Source organism: Ursus arctos, unplaced genomic scaffold (assembly GCF_023065955.2).
Source record: "Ursus arctos isolate Adak ecotype North America unplaced genomic scaffold, UrsArc2.0 scaffold_18, whole genome shotgun sequence".
NCBI lineage: Eukaryota > Metazoa > Chordata > Mammalia > Carnivora > Ursidae > Ursus > Ursus arctos.
In genome coordinates, this window is record NW_026622852.1 from 56,720,001 (window position 1) to 56,729,254 (window position 9,254).

The 9,254-nt window shown below is 45.6% G+C and overlaps 1 protein-coding gene across 7 annotated transcripts in view; it reads right to left on the reverse strand.

Annotated features, from left to right (window-relative positions):
• Nucleotides 1-5,585, reverse strand: part of SETX (senataxin) — an 87,079-nt gene extending 81,494 nt beyond the window's left edge. For 2 of the 7 annotated variants that reach the window (XM_048223054.2, XM_026514239.4), the window contains exons 1-2: nucleotides 4,756-4,868; nucleotides 3,760-3,875 (exon numbers count right to left, since the gene is read on the reverse strand). The gene's annotated coding sequence lies outside the window, so the exon portion shown is untranslated. Of the gene's footprint in view, nucleotides 1-3,759; nucleotides 3,876-4,628; nucleotides 4,869-5,164; nucleotides 5,276-5,394 lie in introns of those variants that run through there. The other 5 variants (XM_026514241.4, XM_026514237.4, XM_048223053.2 and 2 more) reach the window with 4 other exon arrangements.
• Nucleotides 5,586-9,254: the final 3,669 nt, after the last annotated feature.

Here is a 9,254-nt window from a genome sequence, read left to right on the forward strand (position 1 = left end):
ACCCCACCTTGAGTGTGGGCTGGACTTGCTGACTCACCGCCAGCCAAAGAAGAGAGTATGGAAAGGGAGATACTGTAACATTACAGTGGAGACATCTGGCAAACACAAACTTAACCATTTCAAGGCTCACCTCACGGGAATTTGACAACCCCTCACCTAATGTCCTGAGGAAGGAACTTCAACACTAGGGTGCTTCTCCAAAACCCATAACCCCAGTCTACTCATGAGAAAAACATCAGACAAATCCAAAGTGACAATTATCTACACAGCTATCAGCCAGTCGGCAACAACGAAGAAAACCACACCCAAGAAGCAGCAAGTGTTCTTTCATACGAAAATGATGATTTATTGGGAATTGGGCCAGAAAAATACCCAACAAGCCTGATCTTCAGAAATTTGACCTTAAAATAACTATCCAACAAATACATCATCCTAATTAATGGAAAACAAGTTACAAACCTAACTGTATAAACTGTACGCTAACAACTAACTCCATTTCAAAACTGGATGGACCTAACCCAGGCATTCTCATCAGGGGTGATACCATCCTCAAGGAGATGAAAATTGGTTAGTGGGACACAAAAAAGTCCTACCTTTTTTAATGTGTAAAGCACAGATATGCATAAAGTGCATAAAGAGATATGTAATGTGTTGTTTTGGTGGTTTAAAATTCATGGGAAATCCACAGGAAAGAAATACCTAAAACGTTTCCTTTCAGGGAGGGAGAAAGGACAATAAAAGGTTAAGAAACATGACCAAGTCACTGAATATTTGGATACAAAAACCTGGCAGTGTGATATTTTCTAATGCATTATCATCCTAAAACTCAAGAGTGCAAAATCTCTGCTAACAGAAAGTCAATGACATCTTGACAGAAATTGTATTTCACGGCTGAGGCTTTTTTGGCACAATGCCAATTCCTAAAATAAGCTGATTTTTAAAAAATTCCTTATTTTCTTCTTACATCATTGATTAAAGAATTATATATAAATACATAAGTAAAATCAAATACATTTGTCTTGTGAATTTTTTAAATTAATTTATTAAAGTACTAATTGTGTGCTTTTTCCATGCTTCTGAAAAGAACTTAGGGTGACTTTCAACATTAAAGCTGAAAAGGACGTATAAAAAGGGACAGTTAGAAAGCACACAGAAAAGGACGTTAAAAAGGAGAAATCAAAACTAATGTATAAGAAAATTTCCCTAAGCCCTAAATTAGGAGCTTCTTGAAAAGCAGAGCAAAAAAAAAATAATGTGTCTTCCCTTGAAAAATAAAATCCTCACTTGAAAAATAAAAAAAGTATGCTAGTTCGGCTGGAGAATCCTACTCTTTCCTGATTCTAATTCAATTACATTGTACTGATGCCCACCCCTGCAAGTGCACAGCAAACGAGGGAATACCAAGTAACGTAACGGATATTATGGGTTTGCAGAATATAAAATTATTTTATTCAAAGAAGAGTTTCTTACACGTAAAAGGCCAAAATCATAATACTAGGAAGTTAAAAGTCCGCAGAAGCTGTTTCTTCCGGTGATCTAATTCAAAGCAGGGAGTGAACTTAGAAGAGCTAAGATCTAAGAATAGAAAGTGAAACTCCTTGGAGATTCACAACATCGTCAGTTGTGTCAAGCAGGATTTGTGCAGTCAATCAGAACTTTGACAAAATTAAGGATCTACAATACAAATAAACTGGTGTACCTTTAAAATAACTAACACTTAACAAAACTTTCTATTAAGAAAATTAAGAAGTCTTTTTATTTCACTCACTCAGAGAGCTAGCCTACTTCCATACCCCAGACAGCAGGACTAAATTTTCTTGCTTGTCATAGAACAGATGAGTGCCTGGACTCAGAAAATAGGGCTACAGAGCATGTCAACAACAGAAAGCGTTTCCATGATCCCTCTCGAAAGGCGATAAATGGGTGGTTATGTCCCCAAATCTAAAATCATCACGGGCCTGACAGTTAGAGGTATATAATGTAATTTTTCTTTTAAGGGAAAATTGCAGGTAGATGACCAAAAATCCTGTAAGCTTTTGCACAACTCAGTTCTTCTGAAAGTCAGTTTTGTTCATCATATTTTAACTGCCTGGAACCACTGTTGAGCCACAGATGGTGGTGTCCAGGGGACCCTCAAACTGCACAACAGATGTAAGAGCTGCACTCTGAGCATCAGGAAGAGAGCTGATTTGTCAGTGATATAGGATGCCTCACCCGAGGTATGGACCGACTTTCCAAACACTTGCCCTGGGGATATCATTTCTCAGTATTAGCTGGCCAGAAACTTCAAATAGCAGTCACTTCCGTCTACCTTTCTCAGCTAAACTTCTTTAAAAAGTGGTCTAGATTCACTTCCTCAACTGCTAGGCAATCTGGCTTCTACCCTTACATTTCACTGCGTGACTTCCCAAAGTCCCTAATAATCTCTGTCTTACGAAATCCCAGAGTTCTTTACTTGCCTCCTCTGAAGCATACGGCAATGCTGACCATGCATTCCTTAGCTAAGACAACACACCATTCTCCTTTCATTTCCTTCACCTCATCTTCTTCACTATCACCTTTTCCTTTTTTCTCCCTCTCAATATCAGTTTCCAAAGGCATGCCTCAGGACTCCTCACTGACATCCTCTTTCTGGGTGACCTAATTCAAACCACTGCTTGCGTTACTACCCATAATGAAGCCACCCAAAGACTGAGAATGTATGTAGAACTCTCAATGTGATGTCTAACTGTAATTGAGCCACTCAATACACAACAGCCTACCCTAACCTACAATTTCTATTCAGTATCCAACTGCATGAAGTCAACCTCTCCTCAGCTGACAGGCACCTCAAAGTCAAAAACAGAATAAAACCCTTCCCTTAAATCTGTTATTTACCCTGTAGGCTGGCATTGCGATTCCTTCAGTTTTCAAATCAGTTACCTGGTAATTATCCTATACTCTCCTTCCCTTAGCCCCCATCTTCATGAATTCCATGAAGTCTATCTCCCTTATTATATCTGCCCTTTATTCTCAGTGACACTGCCACAGCCCAAGTAGAATACATTTTCACCATCTGTGTGGATTACAGAAACCTAAATGTCTCTGGCTCTTGTTTCAGCCACCACCAATTCTTCCTCCTGCTGCTGAAGGGCAAAGCAAAAACTGAGTTCTGAATTCTTACAGTTTGGGGATAAAGTTCTGATTTTTGACCTCACCACAGGCGGCCCTCCCTAATCTGGCTTTGGCATTTCCTGCCATGCACCCTCACTTCCTAAAACGCTTCGTGGTATTTGGTATTCCCTGCCTTTATAGAAGCTCCTTCAACTGCCTTGAACACCCGCCCTTCGTCCCTCTGCCTGGTTCTTAACCCTAAATGCACACCAGACTCACCAAAGGAACTTAAGACAGCAGATAAATAAAATTCAGATTCCATTTTTTAAAAGACCTCCCCCAGTGACTCTGATTAAAAGATCTGACAAGCTACCTGTGTGCAGTGTCACCACATCCGGGGGCTCATCTGACCCATCCTCTCCCATCTCTTGCCTTTGATGACTTTTCTTCTATCCTCTCGGGACTTTGTACACGTTTCTATCAGTGCACTTACAGCGCCGATTTGAGCTGTTCACTTTGGTCTCCCACCTCTCCCACTCACTTGCTCCATCCTCACCAATTCTGAGTCTGTTAGGGTAAGGATCTGTTTTGTATATTTTACTCCAGTGCTTGACACATATTAAGTGATGGAAAAATGTCTTAAACATTTGTTTGAAAAATAATTACCTGGGCTAATGGCCTAGAGAGAAGTGATCCTCTCAGTCGAGATTCCTAGGCTTATTTGTGAATGGGTGAGGATTTGCACTCACATATACCCAGACTCTGGCCCCAAAAGAACATTTCTGAAATAAGACAGAAAAACAAAACTGATGAAGTGGTTTTTCTACGACATCTGAGCATCATTCTCATCAATCCTATGAAGTGGAGGCAGATGGTACCAATCGGTCAAAAGACTCGGGCTCAGGGAGGTTAGACAGCCTGCCCGTGGGCACCCGAGTCTGAGGAAGGTGCGAGTGCGCTTCTAACCCCGCAGGGGGACCAGCTCCACAGGGGACTGTCCCCGCGCAGGGAACAGCTGGGCACCTCGTCCAACACCCCCCAAATCAGCGAGAGCAGGAAAACAGCCCTCGGTCCGCCAGTAACTCTTCCTCCTAACTGGGGGCTCTTCCCCTTTCCAGCCCCGCGCCTGGTTCCCGCCGGGCCGAGCGCGTCTTCGGCCCCTAGCAGCCCCGGCAGGCGGGGAGGCGGACAAAGCCCCTCCGCCGGCCGCCGGCGCCTGCAGGTGGGGAGGGGAACGCATCCGGGACAAGCGCACTCTCGGAAAGGCGGAGGAGGACCCCGGGGCGCGAGGACGGAGGCTGTCCCCGCGAGCCCCCGACTCATCCCCAAAGAAACTACGCAGTGGCCAGACCTAAGGCAGCTCGCACGAGACCGCAGTGGGGACGACGGCAAGGGAGGGGCGGCGGTCCCGACGCCCGGGACCCCGGGCTGCAAGAGGCGCCCGCGGGCTGCTCCAGCCTCCGGCGCCGCGGCCCTCCTGAGTGAAGCGGCCCCGCTCGCGCCGCCCCTCCCCCACCCGCCCGGGCCTCACGCACCGCGGCGGTTACTCCACGCGGCCCCGCGCGCACCGGTCGCGCGCGAGCGCTCACGTCCGCCGGGCCCGCGGCCTCGAGCCCGCCGCTCTCCTCACCCCGGTCGGCCTCGCGTCGGCCGCTAGCCCACCTCCATGCCTCGGCTCAACAGTCCGCCGAGGGCGGATGTACGGGCCCTCACCCGGGCGCCTCCGTCCCCACCCGGCCACCCAACCCGGCGGCGCCGCGCTCTAAAGCTCCTCCCCTGCCCCGCGCGCGCGGCGTTGGCCCAACGCAGGCCCCGCCCCGGCCTCCGCTTTCTTGTTTTGGTGCGCCGAGGGGCGGAGCGTGGGAAGAGGCGCTCCCGGGCTCCGCCGGGAGGCCGAGGCAGTGTGCGTCACTTCCGAGATGCCAGGTTCGGCCAATCGGGAACGCCCGTGTTGGGAGGGCGGGGCATTGGCTGCGGAGCCTTGAGCGCGGCCCCGCCCAGGACTTGCTTCCGGTTACGGCCGCGCCCTGATGCACCTATCTCGGGGCGGGTTGGGCGCCTATCACCTTGCCTTTTCCGTTGCGTCCCTCTTCTTCTCCTTTCAGCGCCTCTGGTGCTTCAACACGGTGTGTTACAGATCGGGAAGGATTTTTTTTTTCCTTTTTTGATCAACTTTAAATACCTAAAATATAACAATATGTAATCAACACCTAATTTGGGGGGCTATATACACCTGGTATTACAGAAAACGGATACACGAAGTATTGTAAAGACAGCAGCGAACACCACTGGAAAGCCTACCGGTTTTTACCGCCTACCCCTGACTTGGAAAGCGAGGTGTCTCCACCTGCCTCTGCTTTGGTGGAGGAGGCGGAATCGCGGAGCAGTGACCGGTGCCAACCGACGCTACCGAGAAGCGGAGCGGCGGGCACTGGCGGGGCAGCGACGGCCTCACCGCGGGGACCCGTCGCCGAAGACTGAGTGGACGCCGGGGGCGTGGGCGGGCGGGAAGAACCTTCCAGCAAGGGGGCGTGGCTCGGCGGCCTCCCCTCCCCCCGCTCTTGTCCGTTGCGGCACGTGAACTGTCCCCGCACCGCGCGGGGCAGCGCGAGGAACGACCGTTACTCGCCTCGTTTCTCGATGCTTCTCTGCCGCGCCCCCCTCCCCCCGGAGTGTTTGAGAAAGTTACAGAACCGTTGCACGCCGTACGCGTTATAATAAGTCGTGTATGTGTCCTCATTAAAGTAATAGGCTTACGGAACACTGGACTGAAATGAGGTTCTGGGCGGCTATCGGAAAGGAATTTAAGAGATGGATAAGATGATAAAAATCAACCTGGATCTCTTATTTCCCTGACATCACCATTTTCACGTAGACCCTCGCAGAATGTGTTACTTCGGCTTTTACTAAAGTTTTAGACTTGAAAGAGTATTCGTAAAACGCCAAGCTCCTCACCTCCGTGGCAGAGACAGAATTACCACCCTGAATGCGCCACAGGGGACTTGGCCACCAGACACACGGAAATGTGTTAACTTCTTAGAAAATCAGGGAAAAAAGTGAAAGTTCAGGTTGAGTTAAATCTTTTAATAGTTACCATATGTGCCTTTATACCAACAGTCATAAAATACAGTTTTTGATAGTTTTAAGGAGGAACGTGCTCACGAAGGCAAAAAGTGCCGGATTCACAACTACATCCTGCCTGGGAGCCTTCTGTGAGCCTTTAAATTCTACCACATCTGCTTTCAATCTGCAAATGATATATTGATATATTTGCATGCTTTTTAACTTTATGAAATCACACTAAATGAGTTTTTTCTGGAAAATTGTTTTTTTACACTCATCATTATGTCCTGTGACTCACTGATGCAGGGTGTAATCAGGAGTTGTAGAGCCCAGAGCTTACACAACTTCAGGGTTAGGGTTCCGGGCTCAGCAGGCAGCCCCCCCTGCTGCTGTGGGACCCCCAACGGTCGCCGTTTATGAATACAAAACTAGGAATAAAATTAATATTTGGGATGACTAGCACAAAGTATACGCTTTTTAAGTAGACAAAATCCGCTTATACAAAAAAATTCCCTCCCCGCCAAAAAACAAACTACAAACACAGCTCTACAAAAAGTGTGTATTTTGGCTTCACACACTTTAATTAGCTCAACAATAAGGTTGAAGATCATTTTTAATAGAGAACCCAAAGGGAATGCAGTCTTTTCTCTAGCAAGGGTGATGAAATTTTATTGAGTTAATAAAAATTGGGGGGCACGCAGCTGGCTCAGTTGGTAGAGTGCACGTCGCTTGATCTGAGGTAGTGAGTTTGAGCCAAAGCTTGGGTGTAGAGATTACTTAAAATCTTAGGAGTACCTAGGGGGCTAAGTTGGTTACGAATCGGCTTCTTGATTTTGGCTCAGGTTGTGATTTCAGGTTGTAAGATCGAGCCCCAAGTCAGGCTCTGCACTCAAGCCGGGAGTCCGCTGGAGTTTTCTCTCTCTCTCTTTTCCTTTCCCTCTGCTTCTCCCCTTGATCCCTGTCTCTCTTTCAAATAATAAGTCTTTTTAAAAAATAAAATAGGGGAGCCTGGATGGTTCAGTCAGTTGATCTCGGCCTTTGGCTTAGGTCATGATCTTGAGGTCCTGGGACTGAGCCCCGAGTCCGGCTCTCTGCTCAATGGGGAGTCTGCTTCTCCCTCTCACTCTGTGTTCACTCGAAAACACACGCACTCTCTCTCAAATAAATAAATAAAATCTTTAAATAAAATAAAAAGCTTAAAAATAAAGTTTATAAAAGTTTTTCAAATTAATGATTCCATCTGATGTCATGTAAATTTTTAGGATTGTCAAATTAAAATTACTATCAAGTTTTCTTCACATATGACCTGTAAGATTTCAGAACCGTTTCTGATGTAGTGACTGAGCCTAAATATTTAGAATTGATGACAATTATTACAAGGTTGTCATAGATGTTCTCATCTTGAGAAACATATTGTGACTTTTATATGTAAGCATTTTATGTCAAAATTTCAGTACTTTGGGGCGCCTGGGTGGCTCATTCGGTTAAGCGTCTGCCTTCAGCTCAGGTCATGGTCTCAGGGTCCTGGCACCAAGCCCTGTGATGGGCTCCCTGTTCAACAGGGAGTCTGCTTCTCCCTCTCCCTCTGCCCCTCCACAACCCCCTCCCCCACTGCTAATACTCTCTTACATGTGTTCTCTCTCTCAAATAAATTAATAAAATATTTTTTAAAAAGTTTTTTTAGTACTTTTGGCGTGCTTGGGGCCAGTCGGTTGGGCGTCTGACTTTTGGTTTCAGATCAGGTCATGATTTCAGGGTCCTGGGATCAAGCCCCATATGGGGCTTCGTGCTGAGTCTGAGATTCTCTCTCTCTCTCTCCCTCTGCCCCTCCCCCCACTCACCAGCGATCTCTCTCTCTCTCTCTCTAAAACAGATTCATCTTTAAAAAACTGTCAGTATTTTCTCCAGTTTGATCATGTGACTCATCCCTCATCGTCATTTGGATCAACGACCCAAGACTCTCTTATTCGTTATTTCTATTTGAAACTGATCTCTTAATGAATTACTGAATTTTTTGTTATAATTTCTACTGATCTCAACATCATTCATCTTCACTTTTGCCTCATATTCCTTTCATTTTTATCAACTTCATGTAGTTTATATAAAGTTATACACAATAAAATACAGAGATTCTAAGTATATGGTTTGAGGACTTTTCACAGCTCCATAATTTCATGTAACCATCTCCAAACATGATATAAAACATTTTTTTCAGCCCAGAAAGTGCCCTTGAGACACACTCTCCAGTAAATCCCCTTCTCCACACTCACCCAATGGAACTGGTGATCTGATTTCTGTCACCTTATCTATCACCATAGATTCATTTAGACTGTTCTGGAACTTTTTTTTTTTCTTGATAGAGAGGCAGAAGGAAAGGGAGAGATAATATCTTAAGCGGGCTCCACGCTCAGCGAGGGGCTCAAAGTCACAACCTTGAGATCATGACCTGAGCTGAAATCAAGATTCGAACACCTAACCGACTGAGCCACCTAGAACTCTAGGTGCCCCCTAGAACTCTTTTTTAGTGGAATTATACATTATGCACTCTTTCCTCAGTCTTCTTTTGCTCAACATGAAGTGTAATAGGATCAGAGATGTCACTGCATGTCTCAGTAATCCATTTTTATTGAGTGTGATATCATTAAGTGAATATACTGGAGTTTTTTTCACTCATCTGATGGATAATGGGTGGTTTTTTCTGCTATGATGAATAAAACTGTTATGAATATTACTGTACAAGCCTTTCAATGGACATGTTTTCATTTAACTTGGATGAATAACCAAGGAGTGGAATTGCTATGTTACAGGGTGTGTCTTTGCCGTTACGAGAACTTACAATCCCCTTTCCAAAGTGATTTTACCATCTTACATTCCTACAAGCAAGTGCGAGATTTCCATTTTCTCCACAATCTTGTCAACACTTCCCACTGTGACTCTTTTAAACTTCAGTCACCCCACTGGGTTAAAATTAGTACCTCATTTGTTTTTTCCTTATAACTAACGATGTAGAATATTTTGTCATGTGCTTATTGGGAATTAGTACATCTTCTTTGGGAATTGTCTGCATCAGTTCCTTTGACCATTTTTTCAGAGGACTG